The sequence below is a fragment of the Chiloscyllium plagiosum genome, unplaced genomic scaffold (genome assembly GCF_037043375.1).
Source record: "Chiloscyllium plagiosum isolate Xiang-an unplaced genomic scaffold, Cpla_swu_hap1 HiC_scaffold_18, whole genome shotgun sequence".
Lineage (NCBI taxonomy): Eukaryota > Metazoa > Chordata > Chondrichthyes > Orectolobiformes > Hemiscylliidae > Chiloscyllium > Chiloscyllium plagiosum.
This window is the reverse complement of record NW_028270156.1, coordinates 38,441,660-38,468,286: the sequence shown is the minus strand read 5'-3', so window position 1 is coordinate 38,468,286 and position 26,627 is coordinate 38,441,660. Positions and strand designations below refer to the sequence as shown.

At 41.8% G+C, this 26,627-nt stretch overlaps 1 protein-coding gene across 10 annotated transcripts in view; it reads left to right on the top strand.

Moving 5' to 3' along the window:
- Positions 1–26,627, top strand: part of LOC122557782 (ethanolamine kinase 1-like) — a 507,497-nt gene that overhangs the window by 293,547 nt on the left and 187,323 nt on the right. For 2 of the 10 annotated variants that reach the window (XR_015760158.1, XR_006313932.2), the window contains exon 7: positions 179–349. The exons of the other annotated variants lie outside the window; for them this stretch is intronic. The gene's annotated coding sequence lies outside the window, so the exon portion shown is untranslated. The remainder of the gene's footprint in view (positions 1–178; positions 350–26,627) is intronic. 10 annotated transcript variants of the gene reach the window in all.

Here is a 26,627-nt window from a genome sequence, read left to right as displayed (position 1 = left end):
TTAAATGGCTAAATGGTCTACTCTAGCTTCCATGTTGTTATACATTCTTTCCTAGTGGGAAGGAGTTCATGGCACTCTTGCTGGGAGATTATTTTTTAACATTCACATTATCATATCTATTTGCCTGAGGGTCATGATAATCAGGAAGAACACCCATAACCGTATGTTGCTTTTTCAGGCCTCTAGCCACAATGCAATGAGAGGACTGACTGAGAGATGGACCAGCAATGAGAGGACAAGCAGAGAGGCAGACCAGGCAAAGGAGAGTCAGACAAGAATGAGATAACCCAGCAGAGGAAACTGGCAATCAACCTCACTCACAGGAGATACTACTCTCTAAAGGGAAAGGGTGATTATCCTTAATATGCCTGAGAATCACTGTTACAGGATGCCATGTTAGGTGGTTGTAAAAATCTGCTGCTAGATGAAATGTGTTATCTCCTGAACCTAGTAGCCATACATTACCAATGGTTGTCAAAGTCAATACAACCCTCACATTTTTGTCTCCATAAATTTCTAAGATACAAATGCATGCAGGATCTTTAAATCAGCCATGCACAAATAAAAGACAGATAGTTTGTTTGGACTGGTAATTATGTCTTTTGTTTTGATCCTGGGATAATTCCAGTGCGGATGAATGGGTGCTCCCTATAGTAGCTCTGGCTGACTTCCCATACATGTAGGGAACTATTGACTACCTGCACATGGCAAACTGGGCACCTTCAGGAGTATTCATCATCCAGATGGACTTCTGATTCATCGATATGCAGCTGGTGAGAAACTGCAAAAAGATATTTTTTGTTGATGTGCACAGGATTTCCAGGCAGCAGTCATGATGTTTTTGTCCTATAGTAGTCCCAGATCTCTGGTCTCATTCAAAGGTAGAAGTACGATCACAGAGTGGCTTTAAATAGACAAGGGATACATATTGCAAACTTGATTGATATCCAAAAGTATTACAATGACTCACCACCAGATGTGTGGCTGAACAGGTCACTGATAAAAGGAAGATGTTTTCAAGTGCCCAGACAATTGTGGAAGTGAAATACATTATGTAGCAGTCAGGGAATCCAGACTGGTCATGGTTTGTTGTACTTTGAGCAGCAATATACAGCTGTAAACACACAAAGAGGTCAAATCCTCCTTAGCTAATTCAGACATAGAGGAAGAGAAGGAAAACAAAGATAGCATGAGGAAGGTATTGAGCATGATGTATCATTACCCATTGCTACTAATGACACCCGGATTAATGCAAAATAAACTTTATCTGTGGCAAGCCACTCTACCTCTGGTATATGCATTGGTCATTTGCAACAAACCAATCTCTATTCATACCTTCACATTAATTGTCAAGCATTGTGAAAGATCACAACATCCAAGACTGTGCAATATTGAAAATCAGTGAAAAGGAATAAGCTGTAAAGGAGCTGAATAAAGAAGTAAAATGAGCAAAAATCAATTTTCACAGATATTTATGCTCATACCCTTTGTACAACTACAAAATATTTTTCTGGCACTGCTGTGTGGTACAAATGAAGTGGTTTCAACAAATGTCTAAGTTGACTGCTAGATCTCTGCTCTCACAAATGAACTGCTCTTGACTGATGTCCTTTAATTTTCAGAGCCAGGGATTCATCCTGTGATTGAACCTATACTTATGCCAGTGTAGACACAGCCAATGCAGCATGTGAGTTACTCACTCAGATGAACTTTGAGTAGGAGGGCAAAGGCTTTGAGATAAATTCCCAATTTTGTGACTTCTTTCGCCATCTTACCTCAGTCCAGCTGCAGTTCACTGGTTTTCATCAGTATGGTCCTATAAGACCAAAGTGAAGACATCTATCAAGTTATTTAAGATGGTTAGAGTGTTGTCTAAGACTATACAGTGGTGCTGAAGCCATGCACGTACTTACAGATATGTTAAATCAACCTGTTCGGAAGTGTTATTACACACCTTTGAGCAGATGGGATTTGAACCTGGGTCATCTGTGTCAGAGTTGAGGCTTGTGACCCAAGAGCCTACAAACATATACACTTTACCATATTTTCTATTCAACCTGTCCAGAGATGTTATAATACACTACTGGAGCAGTTAGGACTTAGATCTGGGCCTCCTAGTTCAGGGATAGGGGCACTAATATTGTGCCACAAGACCCTGAAAGAAACAAGCAACAAATGACCAACAATGCATGCACAAAAATAATTAAAGCACTTGACAGTCTCTGAGACTGACCACTCTATCTATGAAAGAAGATTTGGGGTAAAATTATATGGGATCTGAACTTCATGGATTATGGTGAGACTGTGGCAGAGTTGTGTGAAAAGTGAGGTGAGGCTGGTGAGGCCTAGCTCAGCATTGGGGGCAGCTCACACTATTTTATGCATCCGTTGGATGGTGAGACAAGTTTCTCACTAAGCAGCAGCAAATCACTAGTTAATGACATTTCTAACTTGCTGAATGTGTAGTGATTTAATGGCACAACTTGCCTCATTTATATTTAGTTTCCTATCTTACTGAGTGCTTTGATCAAAATAGACATTGAGAATTCTTGACATGGAAGTCTGAGCAGGTACCTGATGGCTTCAGCTCACTGCTGGCAGGGCCTGACTCCACATTGCTCAGTGCCAAACAGCATTTAGAGGCATGATCTGTGGCTTACACACTCCTGGTCTACGAACATTAGCACCTAACATTTGTCAACCCTTTAAGATCCTTATGGCACCTCTCTGATCCACTTGGTGGAAACTAATGAAGCCCAGACTTGCAGTGCAGGGCACAGAGGCAACTAGCACTGAAAGGCTGTTGCAAGGACAGTAGGTATATGAAGACAAGAACCCAGCTCATGGATTGGTCCAGGCTGCATCTCAGAACCGCTCAAGTGCTCAATTAGTAGCTATCTGTGCACATGCAGCATCCAAATCTTTGACTTGGCTTACCCTGCCTTGCATGCCATATCTGTTAGCTCTTCCTGAACCGCTGATGTCCAATTGGTACTGCATACTGATGCGCTTCTTTGCACAGACAGGCACACAGAGAGACCGACTGCTTGTCCTGCTTGTTGATAGGCGATTGTCCTGGGAGGTGTCACTTTGCCACGTGGCCCATGAGCTGTCAATGCAACATCAGGAGGAGAGGCAGGGAGATCACTGCTAAAAGGAGATGGGGATTTGAGGCTGGGTGGTGGGGTGAGGTGGGAACAGAAGCATGTGTAAGGGTGAGGACAAAGACAGTGATTTAGGGAATCATAAGGTGTCTGATGTGGGCAGAACAGCATCAGAGGGCATGGTAGGCAATGGTAGGGAGGTCTCCTCACAGTGGCTTCTGCACAGGAAGTGTTGAAGATCAGGGTGGGCATTGTTGAGGAGCAATATTGGTGTTGGGGGTAGGGTGGATGATTGAAGACACAGTTCAATGTGATGGCTCTCCACATTGGAAGAAATAAATGAAAATGGATGGAGTGAGGTAAAGGGGACCTGGAGGCTCTAAGATGCTACCTGGTGAACAGACAGAGTCTGACACAGATGGTGTTGAAGCGAGCTGCATTCCCTGCCATCGCTCTCTAACCTGTAAGATGCAAAATGCAGATGGAAAATGACTGGGACAATATCCAGGATGGGCAAAGCCAGTGTCACTTTATTGGGTGAAAGCACAGGATCAACATCTCCTGCAAACTAAGGCAATGAATGGATAAATACTTGAGACTCACATTTACAACATCCAGCTACATCACATTTATCATAATTTCTTTGGCTGTTTATAATGCATGAAGAATAAACATGTTTTTTGCTTCAAATGCTGGTCAAAGGAAAATTGTACCATGCCAATACTGCTTGAAAATCTTGAATTGTTATTTCAGTATCGCATATTTTAGTGGTAATGACTTAAAAAGGAAGTGAGTGTTCCTTATCATTCAGCACAATTGGAACAAGCAATGAGGCAATGTGGTAGATTCTGAAGAACTGGGGAATGGGAATACTCTTCCAAGTAGGAGGAGGAGGATAGCAGGAAAGTGAAACCCACTTTGTGCAAGATAGATGCCAGCTATGTCAGGTGTTACAAGCCAGAAAAGGATCTGTTTGACACCTGGTTTCAGAAGGTGAGAGCTGGGACAGCAGATTATTATAAGCTGTAAAATAGACATTTGTCATGATGCCAGCATTTGGTCTGCATTTTGAAGTGAATGACAGCCTCCATTCATTTTATTTGTGTATGTCTTTGCTGTCTGTAAATAAAAGCTCATTGTCCAATTGGTTGCCAGTATGTGTTGTTCTCCTGGACGATGATCTAATTTGGGTCTGCAGTAGCCAGTGGTGACAGAATAGCAGTGACATAGAGGATGTTTTTAGATAGGCTGTAGCTAAGGACAGGTAAACTGCATGGAGAGGTGATTAAAAGTGACTAGACTCAGTAAATGTGTATGTACAACAGAATTGTTGCCACGTTTGTACTGTGAGTAGCATGGCTTTGTAGCTGCTGTGTCATTATGTTGCAAGTGAGGACAACAGTAGACTGCCAGTGTTTGCGCTTTTGGCCATTTAATAATGACATGGGACTGAGGGATGCTGATCTTTTGGCCAAAGTCTGTTGTTCATCCAAGGATGAGCGATCCTCTGGTGAAAATGATTATATGGAAGAAATATAACATTATGTAAGGACAAGGGTGAGTCCGAATGCTAGATGCAGATGTCAGAAAGTGCAAAGTCAGAAAAAAAATGAATGTACATGCAAGATAGTTAAATGGAATACACCTCAGAAGGCAGATTGAGGAGGTGAGGAAGTGGACTGGTTATACATAAATGCACCGTTACTCTCACCTCTCTAATCCTGCTTATGTTATTAAGAAGATTTTGTTCTGAATTCAGGAACATAGCATTCTCCTTCTACTGCTAATTTCCTACACAGCATTTAACCAGGTCTTCTTTGTTTTAACTCTTTCTCCTTCTGTTGGTGAGGAAGCGTCTCTCTATCTTACATTTCACACACCATGAAAGAATATGTTTGATATCACAAAAGTGGAGTGTAATCCTTAACTATCTGGATGGTTCCAGGTACCTGGTAGCTACCTCCTTCGATTTACGAATTGGATTGGAAAACAGAAGTAAAATAATGAAGTGGCTGAGTTATAAAGCGACTGGCTGACTCATTGTGTTTGCCTCAAGAGTTTCCACATCAGAATCCCATTCCCAATACCTTGTAAACCTTAAATCAGGATCGATATTCCTCTCGTCTCCTCTTCTAATTCTAATCCCAATGCTGAGAATCAGTCTTGGATTGAATGAAGTATTTAATTCCTTTTTATGCAGTCCTTTATGATTGAGAACAACTTGGTTCCAATCTGCTACAATGGGTTCTCAGATGGCTAATCAGACAAAGTACAATCTGCAAACTTTGCCACATGTAGTGCTTGAAGGAGAGGTACACAATTTATTTGAATGTTTGTGGATCGCCCTCCACTGCCTTGATTTCATTTCTGCACTTTCCTGATGAACTCTCTCAATGTGATTGGTGCCTTCACGAATGGGCCTTCTCCATTGTGATCAGTCATAAGCTAATATCTCCCATGAGCTAATAGGAATGTTTAACCTCTTCAGAGCTGCATTCAAAAAATCTCTAAGGTCTTTCTGTTGTCCCTAGAGAATTCTCTGGCTGCAATATGAACAGAATAAACAAACATTTATTCAGCAGGTCTGGCACCATGTGTGGAGAGAAATTAGAATTAACGTTTCAGGTCGAGTGACCCTTCCTCAGAACTGATGGTAGCTGAGAAAATGTCAGTTTCTCTGCAAAAAATAGGGTGGGGAGAGGGAAAAAGGAGTAAACGATAGATGGGGATAGAGCCCAAAGGAAGGGAAGAACTTGAATAGAATACTTTTCTTGAGTATAATAGTTGACATGGGTTTATAGTTAGCACAGGTAATTGAACAACTAGAAAAATTGGAATCTGTGGGCTTTCTCTCCCCATTGTTAGCATGACCCCATCATGAGAATGGTGTACAAGGAAACTATATATAATAATGTTCATAAATTCATCCAACCTAATTCTGCCTTGGTACAAAAGCACTGGCTTTTCTAATTTCAGTTAGATATATCTATGCCTACAGGCATAAAGCATTTATTGATAACAGAGCCAAAACTACAAAGTGTGGGTGCTGATCATCTGTGCCCAAGGAAAAATAAGGTTACAGTGTAGGGCTTTGTGGTTTGACATTGTATTTTTATATGGTTTTGTGGATGCCTAAAGTATGTGGAAGCAACAGTGTTTAGATTTTTAAAATATATAAAGAGAAAAGCAATGTAAGCTCCGTGTAAAATGCTTTTCATTTACTGGAAAAGTTGCTAAGCAACTTGCTTTTTACCTTTCATAACAAAGGAATCTAGTACAAAGAGGTTTTTGTGCTGGCAGTGACCTTAAACCCTTTCAGAGCTTAATTCATCAGGTTAGCTATGTGTCTGTTCCTGACTATAGTGAACTTTGCACAGAGCTTGTTAAGTTGAATGGTGACCAAACATAAAGGTGCTCCATTATCTCTTATCAGAAATTGATGCAGTTATGGCTGCAGTGGACCAGGATATTAAATGTAATGTTCACTTAAGGCTCTTCTTTATAGTGAATGACACAATGGGGTTTTTCTTTTTCTGCTCTGTGTCACAGAGATTTTACTTTTATGCTTTTATCCTGATTTGTACAAGTACATTTAATCAAAGTGTATGTCCTCATGGTCTTCATATGTATGAAACAAGTATGTTCCTCCTGAGAAAATCTATTGTAATTGTGTATGAATTTCATATCTTGTATAATTTTTGAAGGACAGTAGGATGTGAAATCAATTTCCATTTAAAGGCAGAATTAGCAATGGTCAGGATCTTTGTCCTAGGCTGCTGCTTGATATAGATTGTACAGTGAGTCACAGAACTGCACTTGTGTTTCTGGCTTTTCCCAGATTTGAGCCACAATCTGTACAAAGTTAGGGTGCTCCAACCTTTCTCTGCACCTCTAATTTAAGATGAATTGTGTCACTCTCATTGCTAAGCATCCGCTCAAGTTGAAACAAAAGGCAATTTTTTGTGTAAATGGTGCAGATTTAACCCACCAGTGGGAGAACTGGTGGCAAACTTGTGTTACCACTCAAAGGGGCCCCACCGTGCAATTTAGTTGCAATCAGCAACTTGTGTGGACAGTGTCAGGCCTTCCTTAGAATTGAGTCCCCAAAGGGAGGATGTCCTACCCCTGCTGGCCAATCAAAGGCAAGCAACTCGACATTATAAGCAGCAGCCATGAGAGAGGGTTGCCAGGTTTGCAAAGGTGAGTTTGGCAAGTTAATGGTAAAAGGGAGGGGGAATAACAGGTTGAGGAAGGCAGGGCCTGGGAGAGGGTTGGTTCTCAGCAAGGATCCTCTACCTGATGACTGATCCTTTGATCAGCACTGTGCCTTTGAAAGAGGCAGTCCAACTGCCTCCCTTCTTTTTAGTTTGCTTTTGTCTAGCAACAGGGCAAGATGTGAGTTGCCAATGAAATAGGATTATTGTTTGTTAAATATCTTGGTGATGATCCATCTTACCTCACTAAGATTTGGCTTGCTCTGTTACTTAAAGCACCATCTGGTTGTGTAAGACAAAACAGCATCTCAGGGCATGATCTATGGACACCAGCGACAAGCAGCCCTTGACCCACAGACTTTGGGTGTCTAGCAATCACCAATCCTGCACAACCATCTGGTTTGTGATGCACAGTGATATGAACTGTGTGGGTTCAATTCCTGTGTGGGTTCAGTTACTATGAAGGACTCTCCTTCTCAACCTTTCCCCTTGCCTGAAGCATGGTGACCCTCAGGTTAAACCATCACCAATTATCTCTCTCCAATTAGGGAGTAGCCCGATAGTCTGGTAACAATGGTGATTTTACTGGTATAGTGAGCTGGAAGCACAGAGTTGTATTGTGTGAAACATCAGCATTGAGTATGGAAGTTTGCGGCAGGGCCACTTTGTGTGCACAGGTGGTGACCAAGCTAAAAGATTGGGGCTGGTCATATCTAGTTGCATTTTGTCCATTTTGCATTTACATGCATGCTCACAGCATCCATGCCTTGCTATGGCTCAAATATTAAGGGGAATGGTCTTCACTAAAACACATAAAGACACCCATCAGCCAGGGAATTCCTACACAGTGAGGGAAGGGCAGTTTTCCACACCAGTCCAGGAGATTGACCACAGTCAGGCTTCTAGGAGAAATGAGGACTGCAGATGGTGGCGATCAGAGTCAAAAGATGTGGTGCTGGAAAAGCACAGCCGGTCAGACAGCATCCAAGGAGCAGGAGATTTGAAGTTTCAAGCAAAGGCTCTTCATCAGCAATCTTAACAGAGTGGCTTCCACTTGTGAAGTTCTCACTCTGGAGGTCTATGTCTCTGCTGCCTGGGAAGTGGGTCATGGTCAGTCCTGTGGCAATCTCAATGCATTTCTCCCTTTTTGAGGATGTAACTCTGAAGATGGACGAGGGAGATCCAGTAGATGTAGTGTACCTGGACTTTCAGAAAGCTTTTGATAAAGTCCCACATAGGAGGTTAGTGAGCAAACTTAGGGCGCATGATATTGAGGGCAAAGTACTAACTTGGATTGAAAGTTGGTTGGCTGAAAGGAAACAAAGAGTAGTGATAAACGGCTCCATTTCGGAATGGCAGGCAGTGACCAGTGGGGTACCGCAGGGATCAGTGCTGGGACCGCAGCTTTTTACAATATATGTTAATGATATAGAAGATGGTATTCGTAATAACATTAGCAAATTTGCTGATGATACTAAGCTGGGTGGCAGGGTGAAATGTGATGAGGATATTAGGAGATTACAGGGTGACCTGGACAGGTTAGGTGAGTGGTCAGATGCATGGCAGATGCAGTTTAATGTGGACAAATGTATTGTTATCCACTTTGGTGGCAAGAACAGGAAGGCAGATTACGACCTAAATGGAATCAATTTAGGTAAAGGGGCAGTACAAAGAGATCTGGGTGTTCTTGTACACCAGTCAATGAAGGTAAGCATGCAGGTACAGCAGGTAGTGAAGAAGGCTAATAGCATGCTGGCCTTCACAACAAGAGGAATTGAGTATAGAAGCACAGAGGTTCTTCTGCAGCTGGATAGGGCCCTGGTGAGACCACACCTGGAGTAATGTGTGCAGTCTTGTCTCCAAATTTGAGGAAAGACATTCTGGCTATTGAGAGAGTGCAGCGTAGGTTCACAAGGTCAATTCCTGGAATGGCGGGACTACCTTACGCTGAAAGACTGGAGCAACTGGGCTTGTATACCCTTGAGTTTAGAAAACTAAGAGGGGATCTGATTGAGACATATAAGATTATTAAAGGATTGGACACTCTGGAGGCAGGAAATATGTTTCCACTGATGGGTGAGTGCCGAACCAGAAGACACAGCTTAAAAATAAGGGGTAGACTATTTAGGACAGAGATGAGGAGAAACTTCTTCACCCAGAGAGTGGTGGCTGTGTGGAATGTTCTGCCCCAGAGGGCAGTGGAGGCCCAGTCTCTGGATTCATTTAAGAAAGAGTTGGATAGAGCTCTCAAGGATAGTGGAATCAAGGGTTATGGAGATAAGGCAGGAACAGGATACTGATTAAGGATGATCAGCCATGATCATATTGAATGGTGGTGCAGGCTCGAAGGGCAGAATGGCCTACTCCTGCACCTATTGTCTATTGTCTATCTATTGTGTTGCACTTCCCTGCCACAGACAACAAAAGGTTCACACCAATTAGGTGTGAACCAGTTAGGTGTGAACCACACCAGTTTAGGGTGGCACCAGGGACCCAGGTTCGATTCCAGCCTCATGTGACTGTGTGTGTGGAGTTTTCACATTCTCACCGTGCCTTCGTGGGTTTCCTCTGGGTGCTCCAGTTTCCTCGCACAGTCCAAAGATGTGCAGGTCATGTGAATTAGCCATGCTAAATTGCCCGTAGTGTTAGGAAATGGATCTAGTCCTTCAGTGGGTTGGTGTGGATGTGGAATCATAGAGATGTACTGCATGGAAATAGATCCTTCAGTCCAACTCGGCCATGCTGACCAGATATTCCAACCCAATCCAGTCCCACCTGCCAGTACTTGGCCCATATCCTTCCAAATCCTTCCTATTCATATATCCATCCAGATGCCTTTTAAATGTTGCAATCGTACTAGCCTCCACCACTTCATCTGGCAGCTCATTCTATACACGTACCACCCTCTGTGTGAAAAGATTGCCCCTTAGGTCTCTTTTATATCTTTCCCCTCTCACCCTAAACCTATGCCCTCTAGTTCTGGACTCCCCAACACCAGGGACACGACTTTGTCTATTAATTCTATCCATGCCCCTCAAGATTTTATAAACCTCTAAAAGTTAACCCCTCAGCCTCCGATGCTCCAGGGAAAATAGCCCAGCCTGTTCAGCCTCTCCGTATAACTCAAATCCTCCAATCCTGGCAACATCCTTGTCAATCTTTTCTGAACCATTTCAAGTCTCACAACATCTTTCCAATAGGAAAGAGACCAGAATTGAATGCAATATTCCAACAGTGGCCTAACCAATGTCCTAGGAGAAAGTGAGGTCTGCAGATGCTGGAGATCAAAGTTGAAACTTTATTGCTGGAACAGCACAGCAGGTCAGGCAGCATCCAGGGAACAGGAGATTCGACGTTTCGGGCACAGGCCCTTCTTCAGGAATGAGCAGAGAGTGTTCAGCAGGAGAAGATAAAAGGTAGGGAGGAGGGACTTGGAGGAGGGGAGTTGGAAATGTGATAGGTGGAAAGAGGTCAAGGTGAGGGTGATAGGTCGGAGTAGGGTGGAGGCGGAGAGGTCAAGAAGAAGACTGCAGGTCAGGAAGGCGGTGCCGGGCTGGAAGGATCCGGCTGAGACAAGGTGGGGGGAGGGGGGACTTCACCAGTTTCTTCATCCCCCCTCCCCCCACCTTGTCTCAGCCGGATCCTTCCAGCCCGGCACCGCCTTCCTGACCTGCAGTCTTCTTCTTGACCTCTCCGCCTCCACCCTACTCCGACCTATCACCCTCACCTTGACCTCTTTCCACCTATCACATTTCCAACTCCCCTCCTCCAAGTCCCTCCTCCCTACCTTTTATCTTCTCCTGCTGAACACTCTCTGCTCATTCCTGAAGAAGGGCCTGTGCCCGAAACGTCGAATCTCCTGTTCCCTGGATGCTGCCTGACCTGCTGTGCTGTTCCAGCAATAAAGTTTCAACCCTAACCAATGTCCTGTACAGCTGCAACATGACCTCACAACTCAATACTCAGTACTCTGACCAATAGACTAAGGCATACAAAATGCCTTCTTCAGTATCCTATCTACCTGTGACTCCACTTTCAAGAAGCTATGAACCTGCAATCCAAGGTGTCTTTGTTCAACAACACTCCCTAGGACCTTACCATTCAGTGTATAAGTCCTGCTAAGATTTGCTTTCCCAAAATGCAGCACCTCACATTTATCTAAATTAAACTCCATCTGCCACTTCTCAGCCCATTGGCCCATCTGATCAAGATCCCATTGTAATATGAGGTAACCTTCTTCACTGTCCACTACACCTCCAATTTTGGTGTCATCTGCAAACTTACTAACTATGCCTGTTATGCTCACATCCAAATTACTTATATAAATGATGAAAAGTAGTGGACCCAGCGCCAATCCTTGTGGAACTCCACTGGTCACAGGCTTCCAGTCTGAAAAACAACCCTCTGCCACCACCCTCTGTCTTCAACCTTTGAGCCAGTTCTGTATCCAAATGGCTAGTTCTCCTTTTACTCCATGAGGTCTAACCTTGCTAACCAGTCTCCCATTGAGAACCTTGTTGAATGCCTTACTGAAGCCCATACTGGTCACATCTACCACCTTTCCCTCATCAATCCTTTTTGTTACTTCAAAAAGCTCAAATAAGTTTGTGAGACATGATGTCTCATGCACAAAGCCATGTTGACTATCCCTAATCAGTCCTTGCCTTTCCAAATACATGTACATCCTGTCCCTCAGGATTCCCTCCAACAACTTGCCCACCACCGACATCAGGCTCACTGGTCTATAGTTCCCTGGCTTGCCCTTACTACCTTTCTTAAACAGTGGCACCACGTTAGCCAACTTGTTGGCCGAAGGGAATCTAATCTAATACTTTTGGACTCAAAGACCATGAAAGAAAAGGAATGTTATACTATTAAAGTCAAACATAACAGCACTACCCATAAATCTGTACATCCCTTTTTCGTCTTGCAACCGGATGCTGCAACAGGCTCTCAGCGCAGACCTCCATCCATGGAACCCCATCTATTGCTCCAAATTTAAGCCTCATACTGGAACAACCATGTTTGAGGCTGCACAGGAGATGAACTATCAGATTTAAGGTGAAATAAGTGAGATTCATAAAATGTGTAAATGTGATCCATGCCAATAATATGCCCTCAGTAAGTCATCTTCTTCCTTTCCCTCCTACCACCTCTTGGTGTACTCCCTAGTTACACAAATGGAGTGGAGGGAGTCTGCTTGACAGTGGAGCTTGTTGACCCTGGAGGTTTATGTGGATAATCCCAGGGGTGTATGTGTCTGGATGGGCCAGAAATGCCAAGCATCTTCTTGCCAGATGCAAGTTGACCCTCTTCATCTTAACCGAATGAGAGTCTAAGGAGAGGCCTCACCCACCAATGGAGTGTCCTGAATGGAGACTTCTAATTGAATGTGGATGTCGCCTTTTTCTGGGTGTTTCCTGACACTACCCTGAGTCTTGGTGAGAAATGGACACCTGAAATGGAAGCTGGGTTCCCTCTGTCCCTGTTGCTGTGCCTTCAGTCTTGAGGATCGCTGGCTAAAGTGCTGGAGTGCAGGCATGCACCCCTGCCCAGCAGACTTCAAGGATTCTGGATGTGGTTCACCATGACTTCACGTGTTTCACAACTTTCCTGCAGCTTCTGGGCAATGAGGGCCTGTCCCTCACCATTCCCTGACTGTTGACAATACTCTGGATCAATGGTGCTGGAAGAGCACAGCAATTCAGGCAGCATCGAGGAGCTTCAGCAAAATCAACGTTTCGGGCAAAAGCCCTTCATCAGGAATAAACGAGATGCGTTTCGTGCCCTCCAACGCATCTCGTCCACATCCCGCACCTCCGCCCTCAGACCCCACCCCTCCAACCGTAACAAGGACAGAACGCCCCTGGTGCTCACCTTCCACCCTACAAACCTCCGCATAAACCAAATCATCCGCCGACATTTCCGCCACCTCCAAAAAGACCCCACCACCAGGGATATATTTCCCTCCCCACCCCTTTCCGCCTTCCGCAAAGACCGTTCCCTCCGTGACTACCTGGTCAGGTCCACGCCCCCCTACAACCCACCCTCACATCCTGGCACTTTCCCCTGCCACCGCAGGAACTGTAAAACCTGTGCCCACATCTCCTCCCTCACCTCTATCCAAGGCCCTAAAGGAGCCTTCCATATCCATCAAAATTTTACCTGCACATCCACTAATATCATTTATTGTATCCGTTGCTCCCGATGCGGTCTCCTCTACATTGGGGAGACTGGGCGCCTCCTAGCAGAGCGCTTTAGGGAACATCTCCGAGACACCCGCACCAATCAACCAAACTGCCCCGTGGCCCAACATTTCAACTCCCCCTCCCACTCTGCCGAGAACATGGAGGTCCTGGGCCTCCTTCACCGCCGCTCCCTCACCACCAGACGCCTGGAGGAAGAACGCCTCATCTTCCGCCTCAGAACACTTCAACCCCAGGGCATCAATGTGGACTTCAACAGCTTCCTCATTTCCCCTTCCCCCACCTCATCCTAGTTTCAAACTTCCAGTCCCCTTGACTTGTCCAGACTTGTCTGACCTGCCTAGCTCCTTTTCCACCTATCCACTCCACCCTCTCCTCCCTGACCTATCACCTTCATCTCCTCCCCCACTCACCCATTGTACTCTATGCTACTCTCTCCCCACCGCCACCCTCCCCTAGCTTATCTCTCCACGCTTCAGGCTCTCTGCCTTTATTCCTGATGAAGGGCTTTTGCCCGAAACGTCGATTTTGCTGAAGCTCCTCGATGCTGCCTGAATTGCTGTGCTCTTCCAGCACCATTGATCCAGAATCTGGTTTCCAGCATCTGCAGTCATTGTTTTTACCTTGTTGACAATGCTGCCTGCTAGGCATAAGCAGCTCTCTGGTCTTTGGCAGTCCTCCTATACCACTGGCCTAAGGCATTTCTTCCTCAGCAAGCTGTAGAATTATCAATGTAAGGTACTCACCAGATTTTGCCTCCACTCTGTCTATGCCTGATAATCCCACTGATGTATCAGTATCTATGCAGGAGTCAGCCTGACCAATGCTTCCTCTGAGGCCTCAGTGTTCTCATCCTTAGGGGACGATGAGGTGGCTTCTGCTTCTCTGTTGATGTCATGGACACACAGCTGATACCTTCAAGACACAAGGGAAGAACGCATTGATTAGAAGTGGTGACCATTGATTAAGACTGACAGTGGGTTTAATGTAAGAGGTGCTATTGAAATGAAAAGAGGTGTGTACTTGGTTGATAGGATGTTTCTGTATTCTCACAGGAGTATTCCCAGTCTTCTCTTGCAAGGGCCAGACTTCCCTCCTCATATGAGGTGAGGAGGATAATGTCCGAGATCCTTCCATAAAAACACATTTTCTGCCCTGTTATGGGCTGCCTAATAAATAAAGGGAGGGATTGAGTGAACTGGAATTGTGTCCCAGGTGATGCGGATACAAGTAGGTGAAAGATAGTGGGTTGTCTCAAGGTGCGAATGAGTGAATGAAGATACTGCAGGCAATAGTGAAAGCATCGGAGCACAAGTCTTTATGGGGAGCGGGGTGCAGTAGCATTGATAGAACAATTGTGAGAGGGCAGAGAGAAGAGTGGAACACTTACCCTTGTATAGGGGAGACAAATCTTGGACCAAACTGTCTGGGTCTGGAATGGCCTCCTCTGCCAGACTTCTGGGAAGACTCTGCACACCCTGTCAACCAGTGCTTCGAGGTTGATTTACGGAGCCATCTTCACCGTGTGAAATATTCGGAATCTTTCAGTGACTGGGCAGTGTGATGTCAGATTGCCAGCACTTGTTCAGGTGCAAACTATCTTTAAAGGCTGGCATGGGGGCAAAGCATGACAGTCTTTTCTTGGGCAGCTGCTGAGGAATGAATTATCCTGGCGAACAGTGGTAAGATAAGACTGGAATTGGACGTGACGGAAAACATAGGGAATAAGAAGATACTTAATGTCGGTTTAGTAAGATATACTGAGAAAACTCACAGGCAAACACAATATGGAATTTTTCTTTCAAGCTTGGCCAAAAATGTTTAATATTCAGTCCACTAATTCTAAAGGCCATTCTATGGAGCAGGAAAAATGCTCTACCAATTCAACATTTCAATCCAAATTGCTATTTCCAATCCGTACATGAAGAAGTTAGCCAATGGCCACTGTTGGCTGGTTGGTATTGATGTTTCTATTGGACAGAGGGAGCATTACTAGCTCAAGTAATTCATGCTGAATAACTTGAGAAGGCTTGACAACCAATTTCTATCAATTTTTCACGTGATTTTAACATGTGAATAAAAATAGTGACAATATCAATAGAGTATACATAGTTGTATAAAAATATTAGATTAAATAGAAAAAGACCCATTTAACGATGAAGAATGTAGCTTATTTTAGAGGATTAAGAAATCATGGAGACAGTAAAGAAATATACAGGTTTTTACAACTAATATTAGTGAGAACATAGTTGTTAAAGCAAAGAAAGAACTATTCTATTTCAAAATAATATTGTAAGATTTTACAAACATGTTATTAAGAGGACAAAAGGGCCCCTCAGCTTAATATTTAATTTCAAGTAAAATCTACTTTAGTACAGCACTATCTCAATAAGCCACTGCAGTATCAAGCCAAATATTATGTTCAGGGACTGAATTTGTTTGCAGAGACAGCATTCCCACCTGAGCCAAAAGCAGAAACCAATTTCACTTTGATGGGACAGGGAGCATGGAATGGCATTTTGCAAGTGGCAGCTGTCATGGACAGAATTTATGCCACATTTGTCCATGATCGCTGAGTTTTGTACGTGAGTTGTCAATTTTTGTCAGTTTTAAAATCAATAAACCTATTTATTATCCATAGTTTCTCTCCCTCAATTCATGCACACTGTCACTCACATAAAGAGTAGGTAGTGATGAAGAAAAATTAAATATGATGCACAACTGTCTCACTGTCTCTTTCATAGTAGGCCCTTAATTTCTTAGATTGGGTGAATGATTTTAATTCAAGTAAATGTCTTAGAAGCAAATGTATCTCAGTAAGCTGTGAGACTTCTGATAGTTGCTTTTCCAAGAATTTAGTTCTCAGGTGAACTTAAGTCCATTAAGTGGCTTAATTGATTACAAAGATTCCCATCATGAGAACTATGCCATTGCAGTTGAAAGGCATTTGGTTCTCACCTGACCCTTTCCCCATTGTATTGCCCGTCCAACCACTTGCACCTCCAACGTGCCAGGAAAATTCAGCCTTTGGGATAGAATTTAAACACACAAATGTGTTACTCAGGGCAATGGTGCTGTTGAAACAACTAATAAATTATAATAGGGTATGAATAATTGAGAGATAACATTTGAAATGTTATTGATTCTAAAATGATTTTTAAAAACTCTTGGTCATCACATTTTATAGACATGTTCCAAAGTTATTGAAAGGAACCATGAAGAGGTCTGAGTTTCAATAAAATCCTTCAATTATCTCTCCATTCTACCCAAATTTATATGTTTAGAGTGGCTGATCTAATGTATTCAAGCTAGGAGAAAAGGAAAATATCTACAATTTTCAAACTTGCTATAAGATCAGTTACATAGAACCTCGTGGAATCCATAATTTGAGATAAAATTACCATTTAGAAATTAATGAGTTCGTCAAAGTTAACATGCATATACCTAACTAAGATTTCATTTTGAAAGTTTGATTGAGTCCATTTATAAAGCTAATATAGTGAATGTAACATATGAAGATTTTCAAAAGGCATTTGATCAAATGACTCAAGAGGCTTTTTAGATATTGTTATGCTACATATAGGAAATAATTAGCAACATTTATAGTATATTAGTTGGTAGACAGGAATCAAAGAGTTATAATAAATGGATGTTGTTTAGACTGAAGAATAGGTTTTAAGTGGTATACCATAGACTGCTGAGTTTGTGTTAATGACTTGAACTTGGGCATGGAGAATACAATCTTAAATGCTGACAAGACAAAGTGGAAGGCTTGATGGACTGTGAAAACTGCTGAAAACTACTTCAGGAAGGATTGGCACTCACACTATTTAATAGGGATAATTGTGAAGAAACATGTTTGGAAAAAATAACTGCGAAGAGGAATAGACAGTCAAAGGGGAACAATGGTATGGAATTATTACACTGACTGGGGAGGGGACATTGTGGAGAAAACTCTTTGAATAAATTTTATTGGATCATGGAATGCTTTGTCATAGGAATTGGTTGATACAGAGTTATACATCTTCTAAGGAGAAAATGGATAAATAATCAAAACTATATGAGCTATATGACAATAGGGAGAATGAAGGATTTTAGTGTTGGTATTTTATTGCTCTCGCAAATATTCTGCACAGATTTAATGGGATAAGTTATATAATTTCATGTTTAAGCCACTGTAGTTTCAAACAAAACCAATCAATATCTTAAAAAGAATTTTGAAAAGTTCCATTTTCTCTTAGAGATGACTATTTACTCTTGAGCAGTTTTGTTTACCAGCAACATTTTGCATCAGAAATATTTTGAACCATCTAGATGTAGATAGCAAATCCATTTAATTTTCAATTCCTGAGGGTAGCAGCCAATTTTAAAATGACCAATAGATTTTGAATTCTCAGTTCCACTGTCATTCTGGAATAAGCATGCTATGACTTTCAGGAACTGGACTTGGACTGCCTCTTCAATGCCTTCCTTTTGTTTTTTATACTAGTAGTAGTTTCTGATTGAGAGAGATTTCCAACTATTTCAGTGGCTGAAATATTGACTCATGTCAAGAGCATAATTTGAAAAATAGACCAACATTTTGCAGTAGATCACCGATAGTTAAACTATAAGGGATAATGTGCTTTCCAGCTGTGGATTCTTGATGGGGTGTTATTCAAAGTGACCATTTGCTCCCTGGAAGCTGAAATGTTGGCATGCTATTTGACTGCAAAGGAAATCACTGGTGACCGTATATGTTTTTCATAGATGGAACTATAGCATTTCTCCAGTGGTCTCACCAGAGACCATGAAGATATTGCTAAGATGTGATGGGACTAAACTCATTGCTGTGGGCTTTAAAAATATAAATATAAAAATAGTTCTGGTCTCCAGATATTAGTGGAGAGTGCTACCATATTCAACACATCTATGAGGTAGAAAACCAAACTGTTTTACTTAAACACTGCCACAATAAATTCAATAACACTTTAGTTTTCTATAATAACATTACAATGCAATAAAAGAGGCATTTTGGATGCTTTCATCAGCCACAGCACAGTACCATTGGATAAGGAAACATATGCTGTGCTGAGCTTTGATAGCAACAGTTTACTGCCATATATGCAAAATTGAATACTGTCTCAACTTAAAATATAGTGACACTGGGAGATGTGATCACACTTTTTAGTGTAAGTGCTCAGCTATGTCAGTTACATTTCAATTACATTATTAAGGCTTCATTGTTAAATTTCACTTCAATTTAATTATAGCCAAGAGGCCTATTATTTGATTTTGTAGCAAGGTACTTGTACTATACATAATAAAATAACTTTGTCTGTCCATGTTCTGTAATTAATACTGAAAAGGATTTAGTTTTTTTATTACTTAAACTTCTCTTGCAGAACATAATATCTTGTACAGTGTTATTCAGACATTTCTGTTGGCAGAATACTCTACTAAATATGTTTTCTTTTACATTAACTCCCCACTTTTTTGAAAATGATACCTTTGATTTATAGCTCTTACATATATTATGCAGATCAATTGACTGTAATTTTATATTTCATACATCAGACTTCTGTTGCAATATACATTGCTGACCTCAGTGCTCCTAGTTACTGGCCAACTCTCTCCCTCCACTGCCAATTCATCCCAAATGAAATAGGAACCATTTTTAGTCAAAATGAGTATAGCATTTTTTATTAGTAAGCTGTACCCACGAGCCAATTATTGCAATTATGGCTCTTAATTATACTGATCCGTTAAGTCTGTCTTTATCATAGCCTCTCATACTGGGTGGTCTTAAGATAAAGTATTTTATTCATCACAAAACATTTCCGTCACATTTATGAAGTTTAAAATATAGGAAATTATGGATTTCCCACTGTTGTTTTGCCACATTAAACCCTTCATAGTTTATTCACTGCACGAACAAAGCAGCAAAATGGAATTTTACACAATCTGTCCAGTTGGTGAAGTGGTAGAGTTAATGACCCAGATGTTACGATGACCATCACACCCAATTTGTCCAACAGTAAGCAAAATAAAAAATATCCATTGACTCATCGCCAATTCTATGCGTCAAGTTTCAGGCCAATTCCAATTGGAGATAATGGGGAAAAAATCCACTCAGTATAGGAGTTGTGTTGCGAACAATGATATGCCTTTTTTTAATGGCACAGGCTGTGATATTTCAGAAAGAAAGACCCCAAATTAATTTTGACAGCAATTGAGGAAATTATTTAAGGTAAGTGAAGGTGTAGAGTCACGGGTAAGTAAGTAAGAGGTGTAGTGTGCTGGGTGTTCAAGGGTATAGGTTGCTAGGTGTATTGAGATTTTTATTTATTCATTCATGGGAAGTGAGCTTCACTGGTTAAACCAGCATTTATTGTCTGTTGCTGATTGTTCTTGAGAAGTTAGTACTGATTTTCCTTCTTGAACTGCTTCAGTGCATTTGATATACCCATAATGGTGTTTAAGTATTTGTACCCAGTGATTCTGTTGGAACAGCAATATATTTCCTAGTCAGGATGGCGAGTGACTTGGAGGGGAACTTACAAGTAGTGGTGTTCCTATGTCTCTATGGTCTTGTCCTTCTATATGGTAGTGATTGTGCGTTTGGAAGGTACTGTCGAATGAGTCTTGATGAATATATCTTGTGGATGATTTACACTGCTGGTACTGTGCATTGGTGGTGGAGGTAATGAAGGTTTGAGAAAGTAGTGCCAATTTTGTCCTGTATGATTTGAGAGTATGATTGTGTCTTGACTAGTCTGTGAGACCGTTTTCCCACTTGTGGCTCTAGACCCTGAATGTTAGCCAGGAGGACATTGAGCTGGAAGGGAGGCTTAGGTGCCAGGTGGGTGAGAGGTAGGATGCCAGGTGGGTAGAGTACCACATGAGTAGGGTTCCATATATGTAGCAAGTACTTAATTTAGGCTTAGTGTTCTGGTTGTGTTGTGTTGTTGAGTCCAGCAGAATTGGGGTGGGGAGGGGGTGAGATGCAGCAGGATGTGTCAGGCCCCAAGTCTGGGTAAAACCAGGGACTAGAATCATGTCTGGGATACCAGGGGTCAGGGGCTGTAGCTATCGGGAGAAGCAGTCTCATTGTCACAGTGAGTCTGGGGTTGAGGGTCAGTTTAATAGTTCCATAGAAGTTGGTTTTTAATCTTCTAACTTCCCTAAGTTTAAGCAAGTTAGAACCCTCCAAATGTTTCAAATTTGATGGATTTTTCAGAGAGTTTGAGATGTTGCATAATTGCACATCAGAAAATTAAACTTTCCAGGGAATTCTCATGGAGTCAGCTGTGTGGAGATCCCACATGATCCTGATGTACAATATCAGTCTGCACTGCTCAAACAACTACTTGGCCTTCGGGATATCTGGGCCAATGAAAATCTTCTTCAGGATGATTTGATAGCTCAATAGGTGTTAAAGTATTGATACTATTCAGTTGTGAGTTGACACTTTTCACATATTGAGTGTTTTTCAGGATTCAGCAAATTTGATGTTCTTTCATAGGAGTTAAAAATAGTTTTGTAAGTTGGTATCTGGTTATTTTGAAGCTTTTTAGAAGTATGAAGCCAACTTGCTTATCTCCAGCCCTGACTTCTGTCAAAGAGCCCAAGTGTGAAGCTAGTGGAGTTTTTTTTCACAACTTTCACTTTGCAGTTTATCACTAATCTTGTGAATAATGATGTGTAAAATCATTAATGAAGCCTGTTACTATTCAAGCTTTTAGAAATGCCTTTGATTATTCGCAATCAAACTAGCTTCAGATGTGGGTGAAACCTTTTGAGAACTAACAAGTACAACTTTTTCTCTGCCCTGCATGAGTTAGTATTCCCCAGATCTAACAACAAATTCAAAACACTACAAATAACTTAATGGAAAATCTGTGAGATGTTCATGACACATTCATTATGTCGTGTGATACCCTTAAAGTGACAGCAACCAACTCCTGTTTCCAAGATTTATGATTGAGGATCATCCAGAATTAACTTAATATTTTGACATTCCTCCATGCAGAGTGTTTCTCTATTAAATGACCTCCATGCTGCTTTATTTCCACACTGTTAAACCTAATTTTCAACAATCCTTCCTCATAACTGAGAACTCTGTTTCTGGGAATCAACCTTCCATGCAAGGCTTCCATTTTACTTTTTTTCTCTTTTATCTCAGTATTGTACACATGAACTGTGATCTAACTAGTGTAGTTAAGAGTTTAATATTGACACCACCTTACCTGGTTAAATTAAATTTGGTTATGTTGTTCAAGATTTGTTTAGCTATGCTACTGCTGTTCCATGTTCATTGCATACATTGATGACCACAGGTAAGACCCCTGGATCCTTTTCAGCTTAGTCCATCACTCTTTTAATACAATTTGTGAATTATGTATAATGTCAACTTATTTTACACTGATATGTAGCAATTTCATGTCCCATTAATATGGCTACTTTCATACTTTATCCACTTTATTCTGCAGTTTTCTTAAATTCTACTGTTTCTCCTGAGTCATTATCTGTAACTTGGCCAATGTGTATTATGTTTGAGTCTGAGTCATTGATGTAATTAGAATGAATGGGTTAAAAATTGATTTACTCTGTTATTGGACAGAGGAGTCACAATTCATAACCTTCCTTCATTAGCTCTGGTGAACTCAATATTAACACTATTTCTCTGCATATATAATGTCTGACCTGCTGAGATTTTTTGGTACATTTTGTTCTTATCTCAGATCCCCAGCACATGTAGTATTTTGCTTTTATAGAAATTTGCACGTTTATCGCAGCAGCAGCATCTCTTGTTTCAGGATGTTTAAGCGAGAGCTGAGTTGAATCTGGTGCTGCCAAGTTTTAGCATTTACTGATCTAAAAATCATTCACAGATGATTTTGGTCTTCTTAGTGAAATCTGTGGCATTGTGCTGCCGATCCTTGTGTCAGAACAGATGGCCCACAGTTATGTTTTGTATTAGACGACTAAAATGTTCTGTGATCAATTATCCTTCTTACATTTGGACCCAAGTATTGGTTTTTAGTTTATTTTGGATAGACCTACAGCTAAGATATGGGGATACAGGAGCACGAAAGTACATCTTGCCACGCTGGAAAATTAATATTTTGTTTCTTGGTGTCACTTTTATACCTCTGCTATTCTTATAATTTCTGAATTAGACTCAGTGGGGTACTTTCAAGAATTAAGCATAACATCAAAGATTAAAATGGATTGTGCTACATGGATACAATTCAACAGCTCATTTTTATTCTTCAGACTGTTCTTTAAGCAACAAAATCCATATGCACATTGGTAATTGAATGGATACTAACTTTTAGATTACTTATAGCGTGGAAATAGGCCCCACAGCCCAACAAGTCCACACCGACCTGCCGAAGCGCAACCCACCCAGACCCATTCCCCTACATTTACCCCTTTACCTAACACTATGGGCAATTTAGCATGGCCAATTCACCTAACCTGCACGTTTTTGGATTGTGGGAGGAAACCGGAGAACCCGGAGGAAACCCACGCAGACACGGGGAGAATATGCAATCTCCACACAGAGTCGCCTGAGGCGGGAATTGAACCCGGGTCTCTGGCTAACTTCTCATCTAAATCGGCACAGTGGCGCAGTGGTTAGCACTACTACCTCACAGCGCCGGGGACCTGGGTTTGAGTCCAGCCTTGGATGATTGTCTGTGTGGAGTTTACATGTTCTCCCTGTGTCTGCGTAGGTTCCCTCCAGGTGCTTCAGTTTCATCCCACGATCCGAAGATGTGCAGGTTAGGTGAATTGGTCATGCTAAATTGCCCATAGTATGTTTAGCATGTGTAGGTTAAGGGCCTTAGTCAGAGGGAAATGGGTCTGGGTGGGTTACTCTTTGGGCCTGTTTCCACACTGTAGGGATACTATGATAATCACTACCACAGAATATGATGGATGTTAACGAGGAGATAGATTTTTAAACAGTAATGGGCTGAAGGCTTATGGTGAGCAGGCAGGAAAGTGGAGTTGAGGCCGAGATGAGATCAGCCTTGTTTGTGTCAAATGGTGGAGCAGACTCAAGTGCTGAATTATCTACTCCTGGTCCTAGGTCTTCCATCCTTTTAACTCTGATGTTCTTATAATTCCATAAGGAATGACAGGCAGACCTTCTCTCCAAGGAACATATTGCAACTGATTCAGTGAAGTAATCACTGGAACTTAGTTCAGGGGGTTCTGAAGACCACCTATAACAAATCTGCAACATCTAATGTACCCAGAAAATAACCAGAGTTGGCACAGCTGCACTTGCTCCCCCAGACAGCAACATGAGCTGCCAGTCCATGCTGATGTCACATTGGACTTTTCTGTCATGAAAGGATCTACAGAAGATGAACAAGTTAGATAAGGCTTGGACATCCACAAATAATGAGGAATCAAACCAGGCTGCTTATCAGTACTCCAAATACTAACCTCCGCCACTGATGCTCAATGTCAGCAATATCTTTTCGAATTGAGATGCATTGCAGCAGCTCACCAATTCTCATTTGGCAGCACCTTCCAAATCAATGAGCAGTATCATCTGGAAGGACAAGATCATCATTTGCACCGGAGCACCACCAGCTGCAATTCTTCTCCAAGTCACATACCATCTTGACTAGGAAATATATAGCTATTCCTTCACTGCCACAGAGTCCAAAATCCTGCAACTCACTTCTTATCACATTATGAGTTAAACTACATTATGTGCATTGCAGCAGTTCAAGAAGATAGCTCACCATCACCTTCTCAAGAACAATTATGTGACAGACAACGTCCCATGTGAATAAACCAAATGTTTTAGATAATTTTAGTCCACCTATTTAGACATATTTTGGCACAATTCTGGAGCAGGTGGGACGTGAATCCAGGCTTTCAGAGGCCTCAGGAAATGTTTTAGAATGGACAAACTCACCGACCATTTCCCTTTGCCATAACAGCTGACGAAATAAGTCGCTCCTTAAAGCTTGTTAAAGATATTTTTGCTCAGCCTTCTGACTCAGTAGGGACAACAGTTAAAGATATTTTCTGATCAATCTGTTCAGAGATGTTATTGCATATCTAGTGAGACTTGAACCTGGATTTTCTGGTTCAGAGGTATGGACACTACCTCTACACTACAACAGGCCACCATCCTTCCTTTTTTTCTGCCAGAAGCGGTTGAACACACCCTAAACATTTTTTTCCAGTCACCAAATGAACCATCCCCTTCTTCTTAAAGATATTTTCTAATTTAGCTGTTCAGTGATGTTATTAGATACTCTGGAGCAGGTAGGACATTAAACCGATAACTCCTGGTTCAGAAGTAGAGATAATGCCACTGCACCATAAAGGTCCTCAAAAATGTGATTTGGTTGTTTCTTGGTTTAGTCCAGTCATTTTTCCTTTCAAAATTTACAACCTGTGGATTTTTAATATATTTTTTAATAATCTGTTCAGAGATTTTAATGACATACTTCTGGAGCATAACAGCATGAGAACATAAGATACATGAGCAGAATTGGGCTAATTTCCCCCACAAGACTGCTCTACCATTCAATTGTGGCTGATTCTCCATTCTCCTGCTTTCTCCCAGTAGCCATTGATCCCTTTATCCTTTACCAAGAACCTGACTACCTCTGTCTGAAAGACACTCAACGATTGGTCCCACAGCCTTCTGTGGCAATAAGATCCACAGATTCAGCACCTTTTGGCTGAAGACATTCCTCCTCATTCATCTCTGTTCAAAAGGGTTGTCATTTCACTCTGAGGCTGTGGTCTCATGTCCTAATCTCTCCTACTAGTGGAAACATCTTCTCCACATCCACTCTATCCACGCCTGTCAGTATTCTGCATGTTTCAGTCAGGTCGCACCTCATCCTTCTAAACTCCATCAAGTACAGATGGAGTCCTCAGCTGCTCCTGATATGACAAGCCCTTCATCCCAGGGATCATTCTTGTGAACCCCATCCAAGATCAGCACATCTTTCCTTAGAAATGGGACTTAAAACTGTTCACAATATTCTAAATGTAATATGACCAGAGCCTTATACAGCCTAAGCAGTACATCTCTGCTCTTTTACTCTAATATCCTCTTGAAATGAATGCAAACATTGCATTTGCCTTCTTAACTGACACTGAACCTGCATGTTGACCTTAAGAGAATCCTGAACTACAAAGTCCAGTCCCTTTGTGTTTCAGATTTCTGAAACCTTTCCCTGTTTAGAAAACAGCCTACACCTCTTCTTCCTATCAAAGTTCATAACCTTCCCACATTGTATTCCATTGCCATGCCTTTGCTCACTCTCCTAGTCTGTCCAAGTGCTTCTGCAACCTCTATGTTTCTTCAACACTGCCTGCTCTTCCACCTATTTTTGTGTCATCTGCAAATTGATGTCCTCATCCAGATTGTTAATGTACAATGTGAAGAGTTGTAGTCCAAACACAGACATGTTTGGAACTCCACTAATCACCAGCCGCCATCCTGAAAAATACCTCTTTTTCTATTCTCTGTCTTCAACCAGTTGGCTAATCCTCTATCCTTGCCAGTATCTTGTCCCTAACATTATTGGGTCTTGTGCAGCACCTTATCAAAGGCCGTCTGGAAATCCAAATAGCTCACATACAATGGTTCTCCTTTGTCTAACTTGCTCATTATTTCCTTAGAAATTCTAACAAATTTATCAGGCATGACCTCCCCTTGACTAAGCCATGCTAATTCAGCACTATTTTGCCATGCACTTCCAAGTTTTCTGCAATCTCATCTTCAATAATGGACTCTAAAATCTTACCAACCACCGGGTTCAGGCTAACCGATAGTTTCCTGCCTTCTGCTTTCCTCCCTTGTTAAATATTAACCATTTTCCATTCCTCTGGTGCCCTTCTTGACTCCAGTGATTCCTGAAAGATCACCACCAATAATGAAATAACTCCACAGAGGTCGGTATCCTGTCACCAAGTTACACTTTATTTACACACAAACAGTCCTTGACATTAATTCTGCCTCATTCTGAGTCAGCTAGGGAAGTGGCAATATCTCTGACACTCCTCTTTTTATCTGTCAGCCGCAGCTCCCTGATTGGACCAGATTAACAGCTCCTAATTAGGGTGGCAGATAG